We start from the raw sequence: 25,130 nt of genomic DNA on the forward strand, positions 1-25,130 counted from the left end.
GATACTTGTTTCCTCATTATTTGTCGAGCCTTCTCTACGCCCAGGGCCAGGGGATCGTTGAGAGAGCTCACCAAACACTTTAAAACATGCTATTTAAACTATATTCAGGAGGAGGAATTCTCTACCCCACTAAAGGCAATCATAAGAACCTACTCAATCATGCATTGTTTGTGCTAAATTTCCTTACATATGATGCTACAGGAAAATCAGCCGAGGATCGCCTCTGGCATCCATCAACGGCTCAAAATTATGCACAGGCCTTATGGAAAGATCCTCTAACTCACAAATGGCACGGACCAGACCCGGTCCTCATTTGGGGAAAAGGACATGCATGTATTTTTGATACTCAGGCCAATAATGCTAGATGGTTGCCTGAACGCCTTTTAAAACTATATAATCCACCCAGGGAAGCCCCTGAGAAGTCTTCTAATTCTGCTTAATTTTATATAAAAGATGCTGTCTTTTTGGCTACTTGTGTGTTTCTCACCTTCGATTGCCGTTGCCACTGCAAGCCCCTATCAGATCTACAACTACACCTGGATGATCATCAACCAAGCCGGTGATGTTGCCAACGCCTCCACTACTATTGCGACCACCCCTTCCTATTCCTCCCAGGACCTCCCTCCTCCGCTGACCTTATTCTCTCATTAATTAACTCTACTGTTCATCAAGCCAACCACTTCCTCATAGAGGACTGCTGGGTCTGCTATTCTTCCACCCCTCCCTTTTATGAGGGAATTGCAGGCACTTAATTCCTACCTTGCCTGTTCTACTGGATTGGCTACTTATATTGTCACCTCTACCTTCTTGTCTAAAAGAGACTATTGTGTTTCAGTTCAGCTGCTACCCCGACAATCCTCCTAAAGGCCTAGATTTTTCGGGCCTTGAACATCGAACCTCTCGGTTCCCTTGGCCTTGGAGCCGTCCATGACGGGATTATCGTGATGCCGCAGACCAGACACCGATCCATCTCACCGGCTGTAGTGCCCTCCCTCCATGACGGGATTAGCGTGAGGCGGACCCCAGGGGCCCACTCCAAAGCACTCTCGAGCTGCTAGTCTTATGAAAGGTCCCCTGAGTGCTGGGGGCAGATTCACCTCACATAGCCTAAGACAGAGGCTCTACCCCTCACTGTCATATAAATGACAATATCATAAACATAGGGTCCTGGCTGCTGATGCCCATCATGTAGCCTAAGACAGATGCTACATTCTATTATACATAGAAGGGGGAGATGTCAGGAGCCAGCCCTGGTCGGATATAAAAGTCCCCTTTACAAGAGGCTGGCGACCTTCATGCCAAACCGCCAATTTAGTCAAGCACCCCACCCCTTAGGTTAGTGTTCCAGATAAACCACAGGGGCTAAGGTTCCTTGTCACGAGACAGGCATCTGACCTCTAAGTGACCAAGGCAGGTTTATGGCAAGCACGAGTTTGGCTGTTATGGCTGCGGAAAGGGAAGCTGGTTCCTTTAGTCACTGCCATCTTGCACATGTGGTCTGACCTAGGGGCTGCCATCTTGGCCATGTGACCTACCTGTCGGCATGCCTTCCCCGGCAGCTGGTGCCAGCAAACCTAGCTGCCAGACTTTTGCTTTCTGTCAGATTCTTCTTTTTCTTTTAAAAGATGCAGTTTTTTTAAAAAAAGATTTTATTTATTTATTATGTATACAACATTCTGCTTCCATGTATATCTGCACACCAGAAGAGGGAACTAGATCTCATTGTGGATGGTTGTGAGCCACCATATGGTTGCTGGGAATTGAACTCAGGACCTCTGGAAGAGCAGTCAGTGCTCTTAACCTCTGAGTCATCTCTCCAGCCCTCTGTCAGATTTTTTTTTTTTTTGCTTTTTATTTTATTTTATTGTCTGTGATTTCTTCTTTCACTGGCTCTATTGCTCATTGCTTGTTTACAGAATACTGTGCCTTTCCAGGGCCCTCTGTTTAAGTCTACTCTGTCCCTTTAAATCTCTTGTCTGTTTGCTTCCATGTATAGATCAGAGATTGCATTCTGGTTCCTCCTTTTACTCTTATCTAGTCCTGCTTGTGTCTGTCTGTACCTGTAATTTAACTTTATACCTATCTAACTATATACAACTTAAATTAAACTGTTCTAAGTCTCATATTCCTAAATTGCTATTGTAAGACCCCCGGAAAGCTCAGGCTTCCAGGATCTTAGCCCAGGACTGCAGCCACCCCAATCACCATGCATAGTCGAAAGCTTGATGCAAACAGCACCAGGCTTTATTATAGTTGTTTAACGAGCTAGCCCCATGTTATCTCGGGCCTTCCATCCATCCACCATGGCGGATGGCTAGGAAAGACAGCTCGAAGGGGCTGCATAGAGATCTTATAGGGCAGCGTAAAGGGAGTATCTAGGGGTATGCACAGGCTCAGGATTGGTGTGCCTCCAGGCTTGGAAGGTTTGCCCTGTGTTGATTGGCCAACTGGTTGTTATGGCCCATAGGCCCTCCCAGGGTGGTTGCTATGCTCTGTGCGTCATTGCTGTGTGTTTGGTCGTAAAGCACACCCAGAGCCATAAAGCATAGCATCACCAGCTAACTTCTGATTGGTTCCTTGCCACGAGGCAGGCATCTGACTTCCTAGTGACCAAGGGAAGGTCAGACAAGCACGTGTTCCGGTGTTATGGCTGCCGAAATGGGGAGCTGGTCCCTTCACTATGTATCTTTAAATGAGGGTAAACATTTCAAGTCATAAAGGTCTAATTTAACTATATTTAAAATCTAAGCTAAGTCAATACAACTTAAATTTAACTCATGTATTTTTAAATGATGATGAAAGTTTAAAACCATAAAGGTCTATTTCAAATTAATAAAATATTTATACCACTCAGTTAATCCTGTAAGCTGTTTACAAAGGTACAGCATTTTTAATACAAAAAGAGATTTTTCTCTAACTAAAGGCAAATTTTTAACTGCTGAGATACTAAACAGACAGACAGCCCTCAAATGCTCAGAGATCTAGAGAATATGGCACTTAAAATGTTTTGTTAAAAAGCTTTCTATAACAGAGAGATAGGCCAGCTGCTGTCTCCACCCCATTTCCTCCAAGAAGACTGATGGGCGGGCACTAAAGAAACTTCATCTCGAGTCAGTGACAATGCTAGTCACTGAGCAACCCTGCCCTTCATCTCAGCTGCTACAAAGTACTCCAGACCGTGGACAAGAGGACAGTGGAATTGCCTTTCCCTACGTTGCTTAGGCCAACGGTGGGTGAGCCTTCCTGTAGTCTGTAATTCACAGGTCACATGCTATCAGCAAGAAGGCAGGTGTCCTGCAGCCCACTACTATGGATGGAGGACATTGGAGGTAGTTGTCTATGCAGCCTGCCGGCAAGTCTCTGTTATTCTTTAATTGTTAATTCAGGTAAAATCTTATTCTTCTCAACAACTCTGATGTTTTTGATGACTGGTAGTCTTGCTAGCTTATAGCAAAACAGATTTCAGGAACAGGTATTTTAGGGTTTATCTACGTGAAGATAGGAAAGTGTAAGGCATATGAAAGTCTGGGAATGTAGTTACAAAGGTCTGAGGATGGAAAGGTCTAACATGGTGGATAAAATGAAAGTTATGAAGGTCTAAAAATGTAAGTTACAAAGGTCTGAGGATGGAAAGGTCTAACACAGTGGATAAATGCAAGTTACGAAGGTCTGAGAATGGAAGATATAAAGGTCTGAAAATGGAAGGTCTAAGATGGTAATGTAAGGTGTATGAATTAAAATTATAAAGGTCTGAGGATAAATGATAAAGTTGAGACATTAAAAAGACTGAAATATGTTCCTGATTTCTTATTTCTCATGCTACTGTTCATAGTGTTAGACCCCCGAAAACTCAAGTATTCGGGGTCCCAGGCCACGTTCTCGGTCACCCCAATCACCAGGCGGATTCGAGAGCTTGCTGCAAACTGCATGAGGCTTTATTGTAATTTAACAAGTTAACCCCATGTTAGCTCGGGTCTTTCACCCACCCGCCATGGCGGACGGCTAGAAAAGACGGCTCCTTGGGTCTCCCAAAAGATCTTATAGGGCAGCGTAAGGGGAGTGTCTAGGGGTACGCACAGGCTTACGCACAGGCTCACGATTGGTGTGCTTCCAGGCTTGGAGGGCTTGCCCTGTGTTGATTGGTCAACTGGTTGTTATGGCCCATAGGCCCTCCCAGGGTTGCTATGCTCTCTACGTCATTGCTGTGCACTTGTCCATAAAGCACACCCAGGATTGTAAAGCATAGTGCCACCAGCTAACTTCTGATTGGTTCCTTGTCACAAGACAGGCATCTGACCTCTAAGTGACTAAGGTTCCTTGTCACGAGACAGGCATCTGACCTCTAAGTGACCAAGGCAGGTTTATGGCAAGCACGTGTTCGGCTGTTATGGCTGCCAAAAGGGAAGCCGGTTCCTTCAATAGTAAAGTTCTACAATACCACTATAGGATCCTAACTACAAGGTCAAGATTAAGGTGCTTTTAATTGTCCTAGAAAAATATCTGTCAATTTAAAAATGTTAATGCTTTCAGCCAAGTTGCTTCTAACAAAATATGCTGCTAATATATCTAATACTTCTGTTTCCGAAAACTCTAAGGATTCTTGTAAGTTCCAGGGAGCTGAATTGGATCCAAACAAACAGGTCAGATTCACTCCAGTTATTCGATCTTTCCCTGGTCCCAGGACTCCCTTCCCTCATGTTTGGACTCCTCGGGAACCCCTTCCTCATTTTACAATCTTCCCCTCAAGTGACAGGACCTAAGAAAAATTTTTTTCTAAACTTAACCTTGTCTCTGCTCTGCCAACATCTTGCCAGGTCTAAGAGGCACCAGTGAGTTCCATACAGCCTGGACTGCATGAAACAACCATCTACCCCAGGACATGGCAGCACCCCAACCTTCTTAGGTCACCCCAAAGATGGTCAATGCACCCCATGTCTGCAGGAAGCAGTCTTGAGAATTTAATGTCCTTATTCCTTAACCTGCCATGCCTAACACCCCACCTTTTTTTAAATAATAAGTAAAGGTGGGATTGAAAGGTTCAGGCATTATGCTGGCCTGCCCCTGTTACCTGACGGAACAGGCAGTACCCTGGTCAGCCCAGGGTTCCATGGGAACTAAGTCTGCACGCAGGTGCAGAGGACCCTTTAATCCCTGCCCATTTATGCTCTCTCTCTCTCTCTCTCTCTCTCTCTCTCTCTCTCTCTCTCTCTCTCTCTCCTCTCTACTCTCTCTACACTTCTCTCTCTTTACTCTCTCTCTACTCTTCTCTCTGCTCTGCTCTTCTCTTCTCCCACCTACGTGCTCTCTCTGCCATGGCGGTCAGCCATTACCCCTTTTTCCTCTTCTCTCTTAGTCTCCCTAATCTGCCTGGCCTATAATAAATTGGTTAATATGTCTCTTAATATGTCTAATCCACCTCTTCTTTATTTAGGCAAAAATTTAATACTAGCTACCTCCTGAAACAAAGACATGGTTGCAAAGTGGTCATAACAACAGGTAGTTATAACAAGGCAATCATAGGTATAACCTTTTGAAACAAAGGTTTGCAAGATAGTTCTAAACAACTTTTTGAAACAAAGACATGATTGCCATTCCTGGGAACAGGCAAATACAGAAACATTATCAGTGAAGGTTACAGATGGGGAATAGCCTAATCTTTGTGAAACAGAGGTTTAGTCATAAACAGGAAGGAACCTAGTCTTTAAGATGATTTTTAAGCCTAAAATGGAGATAGGCTGGTTCCTCAGACACCACTTGCCAAAACTAAAAGACCTAATCCATTAGAGCCCATATTCTGAGAAAGTCTCTAAATGTTCTAACCTTACCTTTTTGCCTTCTGTAGTTCTGATTCTGGCTAATTGTTCTTGTTAACGTAAAGTGTACCAACCCTGGATGTGATTTTTGCATTTCAAACTCACCCTGAGAATGGCTTGGGGATACACTGGGATCCCGAGCACCCAGTGTACACACCGTGTAGTCACTGGCCGGATAATAAAGACTCTGTTCCCTTAAATACATATCTAATCGATCTTCTCTGGTGGATACTCCACAGCAGCTCCAGAGCCTCCTGCCTCCACCTCACAGTTGCTGGAAGTAGACTACAACACTTAAACAAATTTGCATCTTTCTAAGACATGCCCATCTGTAGCATGACTCCTTTCCCACCTTACTTATCAGTACCTTTTAGTTTTAATTATGTTATGTGATTTTTTTTTTTTTAGATAGGGCTTTTCTGTGTAGTCCTGGCTGTCCTAGAATTCACTCTGTAGACCAGGCTGGCCTGCAACTCAGGGATCTCTGCCTGCCTCTGCCTCCTGAGTACTACGATTAAAGGCGTGTGCCACCACACCTGGCTTAGTTCCAAAAATCTTAAGGTTTTGGTTTATGTCATGAATATCTTGATTCTTTCTTTTTTCCCACCCACCCATAATGGGGGTTAGTAACTGATGTTTCAAATTATTATTATCATTATCATTATTATTAGTACTTTTTGGTTTTTTGAGACAGGTTTTCTCTGTGTTGCCCTGGCTGTCCTGGAACTTGCTCTGTAGACCAGGCTGACCTCAAACTCTCAGAGATCTGCCAGCCTCTGCCTCCCAAGTCCTGGATTAAAGGTGTGTGTCACTAAACCCAGCACTTAAAAAAAAATTATACTTAGTTATTCTCTCTGTTCCTCCCCACCGCAAACTCACTGCCACCATGTGCTGTGACACATGTATAGAGATCAGAGGGCAGTTTTCAAGAGTCACTCTATAGACCAGGCTGGCCTGGAACTCACAGAGATCCTCCTTCCTCTGCCTCCCCAGTGCTGAGATTAAAGAGGGACACCACTATGCCTGGCAGCAATACACGTTTTGATGATGAAATGGGCCATTGATAAAATTCAGGGAAGAATTTACACATTTCTAGAATGAAGCAAAAATAAAAGCACAACTAATCAAAATGTTTGGGTGTAGTAAAAATCAGTCCTGAGAAGAAAGTCTATACCTATGAGTGCCACATTGAACAATCTGAGGTATCTCAAGCAAGAAACCTAAATCCTAGGAACAGAAATTTCCACATACTATACCTAAAATTAGTATATAGAAAGAAATGATAACAGAAAGGAAGAAATGGATAAAGTGAAGACTGAAAGAATAATACAAACAACAAAAGAAAAGTTGATTCTTTGCAAAAATATGTTTCAAATACTTTGCCAGACTAACCAAAAGAAAGAGAATGAGCCAATGAATAAGTGAGAGGTGCAAAAGATGAGATTACAAACATCACTGAAATCCAGATTATCACTAGTAAATACCTGAAATTGATGCTCTAATAAACTGTAAAACTTGCCAGGTGGTGATGGCACATGCCTTTGATTCCAGCACTCAGGAGGCAAAGGCAGGTGGATCTCTGTGAGTTTGAGACTAACCTAGTCTACAGAGAGTTCCAGGACAGCCAGGACTGTTTTACAGAGAAACTCTGACTGTTTCACAGAGAAACCCTGCCCCCCAAAAATCAAAATAAATAAATTGTAAAACCTGTAATACACAAATTCACAGCACATAATGACTATCAAAATTGAACTAAGAGATATGAACAACTCTAATAGATCCATATAAATGACAATATTGAAGCAGTAATAAAAGTTTTTTTTTTTAATGATTAGGGTCCCAGGATTTGCCCGGCGGTGGTGGCACACACCTTTAGTCCCAGCACTTGGGAGGCAGAGGCAGGCAGATCTCTGTGAGTTTGAGACAAGCCTGGTCTACAAGAGCTAGTTCCAGGACAGCCTCCAAAGCCACAGAGAAACCCTGTCTCGAAGAACAAACAAACAAACAAACAAAAAGAATTAATACATTGAAATGGTGACTTTGCCAAAATCAAAGATTCAATGTAGCTCTTATCAAAATTCCAATAAAATTTTCATTATATAGAAATGAGCTTAATATTGTGAATTTTAAAATTCACAAGGAAACAAAAAAGGACTTTGAGTCACCGAGGCTATAGTGATCAAAAAGAGCAGTATTAGAGGTATCACGATATCTGATTTTAAATTATAACTACAGAGCCACAATAATTTAAATGGTATGATACTGGCATAAAAATAGATATAATGGGCTGGGTGGTGGTGGCCTACACCTTTAGTCCCAGCACTCAGGAGTCAGAGGCAGGCGGATCTCTGTGAGTTCGAGACCAGCCTGGTCTACAAAGCTAGATCCAGGACAGCCTCCAAAACCACAGAGAAACCCTGCCTTGAACCCCCCCTGCTACACCAAAAATTCTAGGAATGTGGGCAAAGTGATGGATGCTTGAAGCCACAGCACTAGGAAGGCCAGACAGGAACACCACCATCAGCTCAATGTCATCCTCAGCCACATATCAAGTTTAAATCCAGCCTGGGAAACAGGGGATTCTGTTTAAAAAAAAAAAAAAATTATTGATAGCTAATGGTATTCTGAATAGGATTCCTATAACCTAGGAAATAATAGCAAGAATTGACAAATGAAGCTGAGTGGTGGTGGCACATGCCTTTGATCCCAGTACTTGGGAGTTGGAGGCAGGCAGATCTCTGTGAGTTTGAGGCCAGCCTGGTCTATAGGAGTTCCAGGACAGCCTCCAAAGCTGCACTGAGAAAAGAAAAAAAAAATGAGGCTGGAAAGATTGGTCAGTGGTTAAGAGCACTTGGTGCTTTTGCAGAGGATCCAGGTTCATATCCCAGCCCAGCTCACAATCACCCATAACTCCAGTTTCTGGGAACCTAACATCCTCTTCTGATCTCTGTAGTACCAGGCACAAATATGATGCACAGACAGACATGCAAGCAAAATAGTCCTACACATAAAAAAGAAAATAGGGTCTGGAGAGATGGCTCAGAGGTTAAGAGCACTGACTGCTCTTCCAAAGGTCCTGAGTTCAATTCCCAGCAACAACATGGTGGCTCACAACCATCCGTAATGAGATCTGGTGCCCTCTTCTGGCCTGCAGTGACACATGCAGACAGAAAAATAAATAAATAAATAAATAAATGAAAATAAATAAATCTTTTAAAAAGAGAAAATATGACAACAAATGGTGGCAAGGATATGGGAAAAGAAAAGCCATTGTCCACTACTGATGAGAATGTAAATTTGTAAAGACTCTAAGGAAATTGGTATGGAAGTTCCTCAAAAATAGAGCTACTATACAGCCCAGTAATTCCACTCACTACTATATGCCTGAGGGCCTCTATGTCAGCACTGAAGATTTTTGCACATCCCATGTTCATTGCTGCACTATTCACAGTAACCAGTAGTGATAACCAGCCAAAATGTCCATCAAAAGATGAATGAAGAAAATGTGGTACTATATTATACATACAATGGGATTTTATCACCGGTGAAGAAAAAATGAAACCACAACATTTTCAGGAAAATGGATAGAGCTAGAAATTATTATGTTAAGCAAAATAAGCCAGACTTGGGAAGACAAACATGCTTATTTTTATTTTTTTTAGGTGCACTGGTGTTTTGCCTGCATGTATGTCTGTGTGAAGGTGTCAAATCTTGAAGTTACAGACAGCTACTTGGAGTACAGACAGTTGTTAGCTGCCATGTGAGTGCTGTTGCCGTTGGTGCTCTTAACCGTTGAACCATCTCTCCAGTCCCCAACAAATATGTTTTCTGTATGTGTGGAAATAAAATTTTAAGGTCATACACGTGTGTGTGTGTGTTTATATGCATGGGTACATTTGCTTGCCAAGACGACTCAGCAGATAAAAGCACTTGTCATACAAACTTGTTGACCTGAGTTCCATCCACAGAACTCATGTAAAGGTGAAGGATTCCACAAAGTTGTCCTCTGACCTCTCCATGCATGCCATAGTGCACAGTTGTTCTCTCTCTCTCTCTCTCTCTCTCTCTCTCCCTCCCTCCCTCCCTCCCTTGTCACACACACATATAATAAATGAAATAAAATAAATTTATATGTATGTACTTAGATCATGAGGCTGGAAAGGGAATCATGAGACAGGAGGAAATCTCTCTCTCTCTCTCTCTCTCTCTCTCTCTCTCTCTCTCTCTCTCTCTGGTTTTTCGAGACAGGGTTTCTCTGTGTAGCTTTGGAGCCTATCCTAGAAGTAGCTCTTGTAGACCAGGCTGGCCTTGAACTCACAGAGATCTGCCTGCCTCTGCTTCTCCAGTGCTGGGATTAAAGGCGTGCGCCACCAACGCCAGGCTGAGGAAATGTCTCTTAAAGGAGGTGGTAAATAAATGATAACAATTTGTGTGCAATGGATACAAAAGTGGGGACTAACTGGGGAAAGAAAGGGAATCGCTGGGAGAATAGAGAGATCCTGAGGGAGGGGAATGAGAACACAGGATAATGACACATATGTCATTATACATATAATGATGCCATGAGGAAACCCATTGTTTTGTATGCTAGCATAAAAAGCTGACTTCAGAAAATAGAGCTTGGAGATTACTTAGTTGATAAAGTGTGAAAGCCAAAGTTTTAATGACCTTGCCTAAGAGATCCATGAAACAAAAATGCCTCTGATCGGCAAGCCCCTTGCCTAAGGACAGATAGTTCCTGAAATGCTGGAGGCTATTGTGTATGGGTGATAATAAGCTACATGTTTTCACACCCCTAAACAAGTTTGTTTGATCTATCTGCACCGGATTTGTTCGATCACATATGGGTGGGAGGGTCACAGGCAGGAAATGAGTCAGGACATACTCTAGTTCCTGATTGAAAAAAAAAAAATACTAGGATGTATGCTTGCCCAGAATGGACTTGATAGGAAATACTTAAGCAGCTGCAAATTGCGACTTGGGCCATTTTTATGGGGAACCAGAGATGCACCTGGCCAGACCCCCATCCACCTGACCAGTATTTAAAGTTTGCTTCAAATTTGCTTTAAATTGTGGTAGTGGTCTTATTCTTGAAAGGTGGGGTTAACTAAAGTGCTTGCAATACAAGCATGAGAATCTGAGTTCAACTCCCAGAGTTCAGGGCAGAAAAAAAAATATATTATATATATATTATATATAATTTTTAATTTTTATTTTATGTTCATTGGTGTTTTGCCTGCATGTATGTCTCTGGAAGGGTTGCAGAAGCCCTGGAACTGGAGTTACAAACAGGTGTGAGCTGCCATGTGGGTACTGGGAATTGAACCTAGGTCCTCTGGAAGAGCAGTCAGTGCTCTTAACTACTGAGCCATCCCTTCAGCCCCAATAAATAGGTCCTTAAAGGAGACTTTAACTAAATATATCCTTAAGATTCACAAAAATTGGAAGACTTCTACCTTTTGCCCTCCTAAGGGCCGGGTGCACCTGGTACCAAAAAGGTGTCACCCATTTGAAATTATGCTTGGGAGGCCTTCCCCAATCCTCCCTAAGCTTAGAAATGGTTGTAAGGCAAAAATTACTAACCACTCCCTCCTCAAGTCCTCACAGGCCCTGCTACAGACCTATGTCTCTCTTTTCTTCCTACTTTTCTTTTTAAAGACACGGTTGTACTAGGCATCCCTTACTTCCCGGAACTACATAAACAGGGAGAGGCAGCATTAAAGGCATTGCACTGCCACACCCTAGCCGTTATTGTCTTGGCACTGGTTTCACCACTGAGTCACGTCTCCCACTCCGATTTGTACTTTCTTTGTTCAACTTTTAAAAATATTTCTGTGTGTGTGTGTGTGTGTGTGTGTGTGTGTGTGTGTGTGTACACGCGAGCATGTAAAACACATTGGAGTGTCCAAGGAAGCCGCAGGAGGGCATCAAACATGGAGCTAGAGTAACAGGAATCCTCCAACAGACTGACACGAGGTTTGGGATTTGAACTTTGGTTCTCTCTCTCTCTCTCTTTTTAAAAAGACTTATTTATTTATCATGTACACAGTGTTCTGTCTATATGTCTGCCTGCAGGCCAGAAGAGGGCACCAGGTCTTATTATAGATGGTTGTGAGCCACCATGTGGTTGCTGGGAATTTGAACTCAGGACCTTTGGAAGAGCAACTAGTGCTCTTAACCTCTGAGCTATCTCTCCAGCCCTGAACTTGAGTTCTCTTGATTTAGCAAAAAGTGAATTTTCTCCCTAGCCCCTGGTTTTTCTTTTGAGGCAGACTCTGATTTAGGCAGGCTGACCTTGAATGTACTGTGTGGTTGAGGATTGAAAGGGGAAAACTAAACTCAAAGGCTTCAGTTCTAATAATTTAGAAATGAAGGAACCAGACTCTCACTCAGCCCTTGCTTTGGCAGCCATGACAGGCTACAGAAAAGACACATAGGCCTCTGACACAAATAAACTCCTGGAGCCTAGGGCCAAAACTAAACACAAAGAAACTCCAGACTCCCCCACCCCAGCCTCTTAGGTACTTGGTTCCTGGGAACTGTTTGGCCACAAAAGAAATTCCAGGGGAGACCAAAACCTACCTGATAGTCTCCAGGATACAGTTCTAAAAACTATTGGTATCTACGAACAACAGGCCACCTGCAAGTAACAAGACAAAACCATAGAGACCACAGAATGTTCCCTCTCAGCACTGACCAATGAGAATACCTGGTACACAGGTATTTCATGCCAAAATATGGCTTTGAAAAATTCTCCCGATTGTTCCCAAATGTCAACCAATCAGAAACCAACCTGTACCTACTGTTATAATCCTGTAACTCTTGTCTTTAAAACCTAGCAGTAGACAGGGAACTTCACCCCCTCTGGAGGCTGCTGCCTCAGCTTGATAGACGGGGTCGGGGTCCCTCCCTTGGTGTAGGATAAACAATTTAATAAACCTCGTGCATTTGCATCAGTGGCCTGTCTCCCTGGTCTCTTTGGGGATCCTTGTGACGCGGCACAACAAGGATGAACTTGAACTCTGATTTCGGCAGGTGACCTTGAATGTACTATGTGGTTGAGGATGAACTTGAACTCTTCTAAGAGTTTTCAATTGCTGGGTCTAAAAAATTTTATTACTTATTTATTTATTTATTTTGGTTTTTCGAGACAGGGTTTCTCTGTGCAGCTTTGGAGCCTATCCTGGCACTCGCTCTGGAGACCAGGCTGGCCTCGAACTCACAGAGATCGACCTGCCTTTGCCTCCCGAGTGCTGGGATTAAAGGCGTGTGCCACCAACGCCCGGCATTAGAGGTCTTTCTAACTCACTACCCTCCCATCCTGTCCTCCCCTTTCGCCCTCATCCACCCTTATGCTGCTTCTCCTTCCTCCTCCGAAATCATCCTCCGTTCTAACATGAAGTTATATGAATTCCATTATACTCTGTCCCCTACCCCTTCCCTGTTTCCCTGTTAAGACATACTTCTCCTCTCTCATGGTCTTCTTCTTCTTCTTCTTCGTCGTCCTCTTCTTTTTCTTCTTCTTCTTCTTCTTCTTCTTCTTCTTCTTCTTCTTCTTCTTCTTCTTCTTCTTCTCTCTCTCTCTCTCTCTCTCTCTCTCTCTCTCTCTCACACACACACACACACACACACACACACACGATATATATGAGAAAAAACATATGGTATTTGCCTTTCTGAATCTGGCTTATGTCACTTGACATAATTATTTCCAGTTCCATCCATTTTCCTGCAAACGTATGACTTCATTTTCCTTTATGGCTGAAAAACATTCCCTTTCGTAAACCACAATTTCTTCATCCACTCATCTGTTTGTGGACATCTGGGCTGGTTCAGTTTCCTTGCTAGTGTGGATAGTGCAACAGTTAACTTGGATGTTCATGTTGTTCTGTTGATCTAGAATCTTCAGGTCTGTACCAGGTGGTGTATAGCTTCATCCTATGGTAGTACTACTTTTAGGTTTTTGTTTGGTTTTGTTTTTATACAGGGTGTCGTATAACACAGGATGGACTCAAACTTACTGTGTAGCCAAGCATGAGCTGGAAATACTGATTTCTCTTTCTTCAGCTTCTTAGTGCTAGGACCACAGATGTATGTGTGTCACCCTGCCTGGGTCAGTGTAATTTCCAGGGACCTCTACACTGATTTCTGTCATAGCTGCAGTAGTTAACATCTTCATCAATAGAGTATGAGCATTCTTCTTTTCCTACAGCCTGCCCATTTCTGGGCACGTCTATTTGTGGTTCTAAATGTCCTTTGTGTTCAGATATTCAATTCTTTCTCTAGATTTGAGAGATTTTCTGCTATAATCTCATTGAACTGACTCAGCTCCCTTTCTATCCTATGGATCCTTAGGTTTGGTCTCTTAATCATATCCCAGGGTCCTGGAAGCTATGGTGGTGATGCTCAATAATTTTTGGTTTGCTGCTGTTTGAATGTAGTATTTCTTTGGCCTTGCCCTCCATACTGATATCCTTCTGCTTGGTCAAGATTATTAGTAATTCTTTTCACTGTGTTTGTTCTTTTGATTCATTGAATTTTCATTTCCAACATTTCTATTTTTCTTTACAATTCCAGTTTTCTGTCAATTCTTTTATTCCACGTTGCTGACTTTTCCCCTCTCTGTTGCTGCCTTTCTGGGTTGAACTCATAAGCCTGTTTGTATCAGGCATATATATAAGCCTCCCTTTGAGGCCATTGACCATTTTTTTTATAGAAAATTCTTGATCTCTTCTTGCATTTTACCTATTTTTAGCATCTTTGAGTTCAGAAGTTAAGAAGTTCTGATCATTTGGAGGAGTCATGTTATTTCCTGGTTTGATTATTGCTTCAGTTTTATATACAGGTCTTCTCATTGAGGAGCCCGCTGTGATGTCTCAATTCTCAGTACCATCCAGGGAAGAAAAAAACAAGTTGCTGAAACAGGAACAACATGAAACCGATCAAAATATTGAAATACATTTAAAAAAAAATCAATGAGAATCCACTAATACATCATCAGAAACTATAAAACAGACAGTGGAAAAGGTGATATAGAATGTGCTATGAAGATAAAACTATTTAGGATAAATGTGGAAATAGGACTGGAGAGATGGCTCAGAGGTTAAGAGCTGTTCTTCCAGAGGTCCTGGGTTCAATTCCCAGCAACCACATGGTGGCTCACAACCATCCGCAATGAGATCTGGCGCCCTCTTCTGGCCTGAATTCATAATACAGATACAGTACTCATACATCAAATAAATTAAGCTCAAAAAATGTAGAAATAATAAATGATAGAGATAAAGGTGGAAGCCGGGGAAATGATGAAGGCAGTGCAAGCCATGGGGGCAGAAGGAAGTGGCACAGAAGGATGATCTGGGGGAAAGGAAACCAGGAAGTGGAGGCTCATGTCAATAATCACAACCTCTTGAAGGTTAAGGCAGAAGGATAAAGAGTTCAAGTTCAATCTGAGGCCAGCCTGGCTGTATGAGAGCCTTTCTCAGGAAAAACTACCAAGCAAATGACAGCTCTGATGGCTCACACTTGTAGTCCCAGCACAAGATCTCTATTAAGTGTGAGGCCAAATAGCGCTATATATGGGATCCTCTCTAATAAAAAACAAAACGAAATTTCAAAAATAAATAAAAATTCAAAAGCCTCCCAAAACAAAAAGAGAAATAAGATTTACAAGCAATGAAAGAGTTTGAAAGTAAAATTAGATAAATATAAGACATGGCATGAAAAAGAAAAATATGAGGCAAGAGAGATGATTCTGTGGTTAAGAGTGGGCACTCCTTTTCTAGAGGACACGAGTTCTATTCCCAGTACTCACATTAAGTGGTTCACAATACAAGTAACTCCTGCAGACTGACAGCCTAACCTAATCTATGTAGGCAGGGACACACACACACACACACACACACACACACACACTAAAGTAAAACATATCTGTGGCTGGAGAGTTGGTTCAATGGTTAAGAACTTTTTGCTCCAGGACTTTTTGCTCTTGCTGTGGACCCAGGTTAGGTTCCCAGCACATACATGGTGTCTCAGCCACCGGTAAGTCCAAGATTAGGGGTCTAATGCCGTCTTTTGAACTCCATGGGCACCAGACACTCATGTGGCACACATACATACATTCAGGCAAAACATATACACAAAGTGTACACCTGTGCTGGGAGTTTACACTCAACTGTAACTCCAGCTACAAGAGATCTGAGGTCCCCTTCTGTCCCCTCTGGGCACCCACACACACATGACAAACACTCACACCAATGTATAAATACACTTTTTTTAAATTGAAAAACACAACAAATAACAACAATAAAAGAAAACAGTCTGGTTGGTGGTGACACATGCCTTTAATCCTAGCATTTGGGAGGCAGAGGCAGGTGGATCTCCGTGAGTTCGAGACCAGTCTGGTCTACAGAGCAAGTTCCATGACAGCCTCCATAGCTACAGAGGAACCCTGTCTTGAAAAACCTCAAAAAAAAAAATTGTAAGGCATACTTAAAACAAAAACACACACACACACACATATGCAGGGGCCAGAGAGATGGTTCAGAAGTTAAACCAGTTGAAGTTTTTTTTTTTAAGATTATTTATTTATTATGTATGCAGTCGCATGCCTGTATGCATGCATGCATGCAGGCCAGAAGAGGTTACCAGATCTCATTACAGATGGTTGTGAGCCACCATGTGGTTGCTCACATGAGGTTAACAGCAGCCAGTGCTGTTAACCTCTCAGCCACCTTTCCAGTCCCTACATGGGAAGTTTTATTGAGACAAGGGAAGGAGTGGGTGAAGAAATGGGAGAGAGAGGAGAAAGAGAAAGAGAGGGGAAGAGAGATAGAGACAGATAGAGAGACAGAAAGAGACATGGAGAGAGAGAGGTGAAGGCCTCTGCAGAGGAACAGCAGGAAAGAGAGGAGGTAGGAGGAGCTTGTCTCTTAAAGGGATCTTTTGTGCCTGTGTAGAGCCAGGGTACTGCTTGCCATTTGCAGAGGGGTGACACACTGTGTCAGGTCCCCAAGGGACTTGGTCAAGGTGTGCCTGGATGCTAACACCACTCATCCCCCTTTTCCTTTATAAGCCACCATTTGCCTATGGGCCATGTCTGTCTCCTCTCTGTTCAGAGGCAGTCCTTTGTCCCTCCAGGACAAATATCCCTGCCTCTTTCCCTTGTCCCCTTCCACTTCTCCCTTGTCCCCGGTCTCCTTTACCACAGCACCCTAACCCATTCTAACACAGACCTCCCTTTCTTCTCTTCTTAAGAATGACTCCTGCAATGGCATTACCTGTTGTTCTTCTGCTCAAGTCAGAAAGCAGCCACTTTAATTCTTTGTGAAAACAGATGATTAGGTATGTTTTTTGCCTAATCCAGGGTCTGGAAGGTAGTCCCCACTGGGTGGGAGTCCCCTTCAGCTACCTTCTTCATACAAAGCCTCTAGAAAACAAAACAATGCATTTGTAGGTTTTGTTGACATAATGGCATAGGATAGTGGCTTAATTCCCCACAAAATCAATTTCAGATGAATTTTAAGACTCCACAATTCTGTTTAAAATGTTCTAATCTGGTACCTGAGGATATGGCTTGAGGGTAGAGTACTTGCCTAACATGAAGACCTAGGTTTGGTCTCCAACACCAAATAAACTGAGTCTGCGATCCCAGAAGCCTAGAGGTGGAGGCAGGAGGTTCAGAGGTTCAAGACCATTCTGCCCTCCACAGTGAGTTTGAGGCCAACCTGTCTCAAAACAGGAAAATACTAGTGTGGAGCTGAAGGTATATGAAGGTATAGTACAGCATATGCTTTGCATGTATAAGACCTTAGTTGAATGTCCTTCCTCAGTAGGCTGTGGCAAGAGGACACACTAAAGAACTCAGATCAGGTCTCAGAATAATAGGTAATGAGCTGGGAGTACATACCAGTGGTTGAGCCCTTGCCTTGCCTAGCTCATATGAGGCTCTAGGTTCAATCTGAGTATGTGTGAGCAAATGAGAGAGAGAGAGAGAGAGAGAGAGAGAGAGAGAGAGAGAGAGAGAGAGAGAGATTTATACTAAAAGATGGAAAGATTTTTTTTTGTTTTTTTTTTTTTAGATTTATTTATCATGTATATAGTGTTTTGCCTGCATGTATCCCTGCATGCCAGAAAAGGGCACCAGATCTCATTACAGATGGTTGTGAGATACCATGTGGTTGCTGAGAATTGAACTCAGGACTACTCTGGAAAAGTAGTCAGTGCTCTTAATCTCTGAGCCATCTCTCCAGCCTAGAAAGAGTTCTTAAGACAGACAAGAGCACAAATGATAGCCGTTAAAAAATTGGTGACATCAACTTTATTGAAGTTTGTTTTGAATTTACTAACAAAAGACTCAATAAAAGACAGTTCATCAGGCTTGGTAGCACATACCTGTAATCCCAACACCTGAGAGGCTGATGAAGCCAGTTTGGGCTACACAGTGAACACTGGGCCATCCTTGGCTAAAGAGTGAGAACTTATCTCAAAAACTTTTATGAATAATTAATAAAACAAAGGATAAAAAGCACACATTGCCAAATAAGACAGTGGATGAGAATCCACCACGTATGAAGAAAAACAGCCAGTAAAGTTGAAGTTGAAGGAGAGACCCTATTCCAGACATAGAAGAGAGAAGAGCTCTGGAAATTCACAAAGGCACTGTAAAACAACTGCCAAGTTGGGGGGTGGGGGGCTGGGAGGCTGGGGTAGGGAAGCAAACAATATATAGAAAGATGGCAAAGCTGAACATAACTCCAGCTAGAGGGCTTCCCACAAGGTTGAGGAGAAACAGAAGCTTCATTCACAAGTAGACCAGATAGCTCTGGTAAAAGATACTGGCTGCCCTACCATCAGACAAGCCCACACCTCACCAGCCTCAAAACTAGGTGTGAGTTTTGGGGAGAGAGTGATTACTCCTGCAGATAGCAGAAGGAGGATATATCAGATATGAGGGATAGGAATGTCTAAAACTGAGCAACCCTGGAGGACCTGAAAATAGAGGAGCATGAGTTGGGAAGCCTGAATTTAACCCAGCACACCTCCAGGCCAGAGACAGCTCTGGGAGAGTAAGAGGCTTTTGCTGACAAGCCAAAACAAGCAGAAGGCTCAGTTCAGATGATGCATTTATTACATAATAATGCACCCTCATTAGATGGAAACCAGCCAGAGGAACTTTCTGTTTGGTTTTCAACGTATGGGTGCCCATGTGTTCCTATGAGTGTGGAGAAAACCTCAGTTGTGATCACCTTTTTCTGTTTCTTTTTTTATTCCCCCCGCCCCTTCTTTTTAAAGACAGGGTCTTGCTATGTAGCCCAGGCTGATCTAGAAATCTCAAAACCGGTCTGTCTCTGTTTCCTGAGTACTGGGATTAAAGATGAGATTGAAAAATGAAACAACTAGCCGGACATTAAGCACACCTTTAATCCCAGCACTCAGGAGGCAGAGGCAGGAGAATCTCTGTTAGTTCAAGGCCAGCCTGGTCTACTTAGAGAGTTCCAGGACAGTCAGAGCTATTACACAGATAAATTCTGTTTCAAAAAAAGAAAGAAAGAAAGAAAGAAAGTAAGAAAGGAAAAAGAAAGAAGGAAAGAAAGGCAGAAAGAAAGAAAATGAAACAATTGCTTGCATTACAAAAAAACTATAGCAATTCTTTCTAGGGAGTAGACTGTCACAAGGAGGGGTCACTTTTCTAGAATTAAAACTTTTTGTTACATGATAATTTATCTTTTCTTTCCTTTATTTATTTATTTATTTTTGGTTTTTTGAGACAGGGTTTCTCTTTGTAGCCCTGGCTTTTCTGAAACTTACTCTGTAAACCAGACTGGCCTCAAACTCAGAAAAATCCACCTGCCTCTGCCTCTCAAGTCCTGGGATTAAAGGTGTATACCACAACTGCACAGATGATTTCCAACCATTTTTAACTTCAATTCTTTTTATTATTTAATTTTTACATTCCAATCCCAGTTCCCCCTCCTTCCTCTCCTTCCCCCCATCCCACCTCCCATCTGCTCCTCAGAGAGGGTAAGGCCTCCCCTAGGATGTCAACTAAGTCTGTCCCATCACATCGTTGAGGCAAGACCGCACCATGTCTAGGCTGAGCAAGGTATCTTTCCATAGAAAATGGGCTCCACAAAGTCAGTTTATGCATTATAGTTAGATCTTGGTCCCAATGCCAGTGGCCTCATATATTGTCCCAGTCACACCATTGTTACCTATATTAAGGAGTCTAGTTCTGACTTATGCAGGTTCCCCATTTGTCAGACCTGATTCAGTGATCTTTCACTAGCTCAGGTCCTTTCAGGACCAGCTCCCCATTTCAGCAGCCATAACAGTAACACGTGCTTGCCATGACCTTGTCCTAGTCACTAAAACGTCAGATGCCTGCCTCGTGGCAAGGAACCAATCAGAAGTTAGCTGGTGGTGCTATGCTTTACAGCTCTGGGTGTGCTTTACAGACAAGCGCACAGCAATGACGCACAGAGCATAGCAACCATCCTGGGAGGGCCTATGCGCCATAACATGGTCAATCAACACAGGGCAATCCCTTCAAGCCTGGAGGCACACCAATCCTGAGCCTGTGCGTACCCCTAGACACTCCCCTTATGCTGCCCTACAAGATCTCTATGCAGCCCCTTCGAGCTGTCTTTGCTAGCCATCTGCCATGGTGTTTGGGTGAAAGACCCGAGCTAACATGGGGTTAGCTCGTTAAACAACAATAAAGCCTCGTGCAGTTTGCATCAAGCTTTCGAATCTGCCTGGTGATTGGGGTGACCGAGGCCCTAGGCTGAGACCCTGGAGGCCTGAGTTTTCCGGGGGTCTAGCAAGGTCAGCTGATTCTGTGGGTTTCCCCATCATGGTCTTGACTCCTGTGTTTATATTACTGCTCCTCCCCCACTTCGACTGTACTCTGGAGGTCAGTCCAATGGTTAGTTATAGATCTCTGCATCTGCTCCCATCTGTTTCTGGAAGAGGGATCTAGTATCTCTGGTGTTGTGGCTTGTAGGCTGGTTATACTTTGTTTTATGTCTGGTATTCACTTATGAGTGAGTCCATACTATATTTGTCTTTCTGGATCTGGGTTACCTCATTCAGATTGTTTTTTTCTAGTTTTGTCCATTTGCTTGAAAATTTAAAGATGTCATTGCTTCTTACCAATGAACGTTGTGTAAATGTTTAGCTTCAATTCTAGGAGAGATAATGTTATTTTCTGGCCCTTGTGGGCACCCATGTAGAATACAAGCATACATGTAGATAAATATGTATACCCACTTAAAAATCTTTTTAAAAGCCGGGCATTAATGGTGCATGCCTTTAATCGAAGCAGAGGCAGAGGCCAGCCTGGTCCCCAGAGCGAGTGCCAGGATAGGCTCCAAAGCTACACAGAGAAACCCTGTCTCAAAAAGCCAAAAAAAAAAAATCTTTTTAAAAAGAGATAAACCCTTTAAAATGTTTGAAAATATATTTATCTAGCACAGGCCTGGAGGTATAGCTCAGTTAGTGGAGTGCTTTCCTAATATGCATAAACCTTTAGGTTCAGTGAGTAACCTTGAATAGAACAATAGTTGCAATCAGCACTGGGGAGGCAGAGGTAGACAGATCTCTGTGAATTTGAAGCCAGCCTGGTCTACAGAGTGAATTCCAGGACAGTCAGAGCTGTTACACAGAGAAACTGTCCTGAAAAACCAAAAGCAAAGCAAACCAAACCCAAACAAACAAATCCCAAAATAGTGGTTGTAGTTTATCACTGTTGTCAAAACATTCTGGAGGTAAAAAGCAGAAGATTAGAAGTTCAATCCTGGGGCTGGAGAGATGGCTCAGAGGTTAAGAGCACAGACTGCTCTTCCGGAGGTTCTGAGTTCAATTCCCAGCAACCATATGGTGGCTTAAAAACCATCTATAATGAGATCTGGTGCCGAATTCTGGCATGTAGACATACATGCAGGCAGCACACCGTGTACATAATAAATAAATAAATAAATAAATAAGTTCAATAGTTGATTATCTGATTGAAAATTATCTTAGTTAGGGTCTCTATTATAACAAAACACAGCACTTGGGGAGGAAAGGGTTTGTTTCCTCTTATAGTTTGTAGTTCGTTGCCTAAAGAAATCAGGGCAGGAACTCAGGGCAGTGATGTAACATAAATAAAAACCCAGTTACTGATATTGGGGTTCAAGCTGAAGATCAGAGAAGCAAAGCAGCTGACCACTAGCTCTTACCAAAACCTTAGGCTGAAAGGGCTGTCCTGTCCTCCGAGTGGCTGGAGAATAAATCTCCAAGACTGACTTTGCTTCTTCTTTTTATTCCTCTAAAATCCTAGGGTTAAGGCTTGTGATCCCAATTGCTGAGATCACCTTTGTGTGAGCTGTTCCTCTTTAGGGCTGGATCAATTCTGAGTAGCTCAGTGTGGCCTCATACAGAGATCCATCTGGCTGTCTTCTGAGTCCTGGGACTAAAGGTGTGTGCCACCATTGCCTCGCTCTAGGGCTAGCAAGTATGGCTTCTAGGATTAAAGTTGTGTATCACAACTGCCTGGCTCTATGGCTTGTGACTAGCTTTGAATTCTGAACCCTGAGGCAAGCTTTAAAAACCATAAATATCACTGGAAAGTGATGCAGAGGCCATGGAGTTCTGCTTACTGGCTGGCTCAAACTGCTTTCTTAGAGAACCCAGGACCACCATCCAAGTGGTGGTACCACCCATGCATACACACACTCTCCTGTTGTGGAAACACTGTCCTTTAGACATGACAAGGTCTTTGTCCTCTTGAGCTCACAGTGGCTGTGATTTCTTGTATGAATTCTGCACAAGACTGGTCTATAAATATTCCATCAAGGACAGGATAGAGGGGCACGAGTTGTTCCACCAGATGGGTATAAGAAGTTAACTGCTGATGATGGGTTAAGGTATTTCCTCTTTTGTTGTTGCTGTTACATTTTGTTAGGCATGTGTGTGTGTAGGCATGTGCTCATACATGCCATGGTGCACATGTGGAGGTGAGAGGACCTCTGGCTTTTAGAATCTTTTTGCTTCTTCTTCCATAAAATTCCCTGAGCCCTGAGGGAGGTGTTTGATGAACACATCCCATTTAGGACCAAGTGTTCCAAGGACTCTCACTCTCTCTATATTATTCAGTTGTGGGTCCCCGTTTTAGTTCCCATCTCTTTTGGGGAGAAGCTTCTCTGGTGATGGATGAGCTATACATGATCTACAGGTATAGCAGAATGTTGTTATTATCTTTCTATGTTCCTTTAGCAATTCAATAATACTTAGTTTTTCCCTAGGTCCATGGCCTGTTTATTGGCCCAAGACAGAGGTGGGTGGAGCTTTGTGAATTCATGGCCAGGCAGGGTTATGTAATGGGACTCTCTCTCAAAAACAAAAATAAACTAAAAAGTGAACCAAGGTTTGAGATCTCTATGCGTTTGGGACCAGCCTGATCTATATAGCACCTTCCAGGCCAGCCAAGGCTACATATCAAGATTTTGACTCAAAATGAAAACACACAGTGTCAGACATGGGTTCTATGTTATGAAGTAGGCCTTAAACCCAGTCAGATAGTGATCGGTTACTCCCACAATATTTGTGATGTTGGTATACCAGTATCATCACGCAGTCAGGTCACTATTGTAGATCAAAGGGCTTATTGCTGTGTTGTTGTTTATCTTTCTCCTCTGGCAGTGTACAAGTACCTTCCAGTATTACAAACACTAGTCACTTGGGGTGAAGTCTCTAGTAAGGCATCAGCTCAACTTCCCTGTGTTCAATAAGATACGTAAGTGTTGTCTTTTGCGATGGGGCCTTACCGTCAGTTTGTGGAGAGCAACCAATAGACTTGGAAATAGTCTGAGTTCTTTGGGGATTTCCATGGGATCCTTTGGCCAACAACTCAACTAGATGTAACCCATTCCCTGGCACTGGAGGTTTCACTTGGTGGCAAGAGAAGTCTAGTTGGAGCTTTGTCTCCCCTGTTATTTGGTGATTACACTTAGGTTTCTTTCATATATGTATATATTTTGAGAAGCTTCTACTGAGGTAAGTTTCCATATGACCCTTCTAATAATGCCCCTTAATGTTAGCTGTTCCTCCCTGTATTCCCTCCCTTACCTTCTCCTCACTCCTTCTCTCCATTTAATCCTCTCATTATAGTCCCCACACCCCTGTCTTTTTATAAGTAAATGCTTTATTTTCCCTTCCTTGGAAGAGCCTTCCCTTCCCTCATAGTCTCTTACTCAATGTGCCTAACCTCTGTTTATATGGATTGTAGCATGTCCATAGAAAACGTAACAAATAACATCTACATATAAAGAATACATACCATATTTGTGTTTGGGGTCTGGGTTACCTCACTCAGATGATTCTGTTCTAGTTCTATCCATTTACCTTTGAATTTCATGCTTTCACTTAAAACAGTAATATTTCCTTGTAGGGAGACACTGTAGCCCCGACTCCTGGGAGCCACTACAGATGTGCCTGGCTACACCCGTGAGGGCGTGGTCAGGGGAGGTTCAGGATATTGGGGGGTATTCTTAAGGAGCAGCAGACACGTGGGGAGCCCCTTTTCTCTGGCCTCCCTAGCTTGCTGCCTCTGGGCACGCTCTGGCTGGTGCTTGGCCAGTATTACTTGAAGATATCCTAACCTGTAACTTCACGTTATATTTCCTTTTTGACTATACCACATTTTCATTATTCATTCCTCAGTAGATAGACATATAGGCTGTTTCCAATTTTTGGCTATTATGAATAAAGCAGCAATGAACATGGATGAGAAAGTATCTCTGTAATAGGATGTAGAGTTCTTTGGGTACTTGTTCAAGAATGGCCTAACTGGATCCTGGCTTGTTTGTTTGTTTGTTTGTTGGTTTGTTTTTCAAGACAGGGTTTCTCTATGTAGTTTTGGAGTCTGTCCATGATGTCACCGATACGTTTTTATACCCTGATATTAAGTCTCTCAACTGACGCAATAAATCAGATTAGACTGAATCAAAGTCCAGGTTTTAATCTGCGCAAAGCATTCCCAGGTGGTCCCAGAGGAAGAAGAGAAACCACTAGGGAGAACCATGTAGCAGGTGGGACGAATCTTAAATAGCCTGTAGGCCTGCTCCTAAGAACCTCAGGGGGAGGAGCTGACCCTTGGCTGACCTTCTCAGGGGCGGGGTCTGGAGAGGGCAGCTCCAAGAGAGGTCCCAACAGTTATTATTACTATAGTTCTATATTACAATTTGGGATTGAGGATAATGATTCCTCCCGCAGTTCTTTATTTTTTCAAGATTGTTTTAGCTATCTTGTTTTAGAATTTTTTGGGTTTTTTTGTTTTGT

Source organism: Cricetulus griseus (assembly GCF_003668045.3).
Source record: "Cricetulus griseus strain 17A/GY chromosome 1 unlocalized genomic scaffold, alternate assembly CriGri-PICRH-1.0 chr1_1, whole genome shotgun sequence".
Lineage (NCBI taxonomy): Eukaryota > Metazoa > Chordata > Mammalia > Rodentia > Cricetidae > Cricetulus > Cricetulus griseus.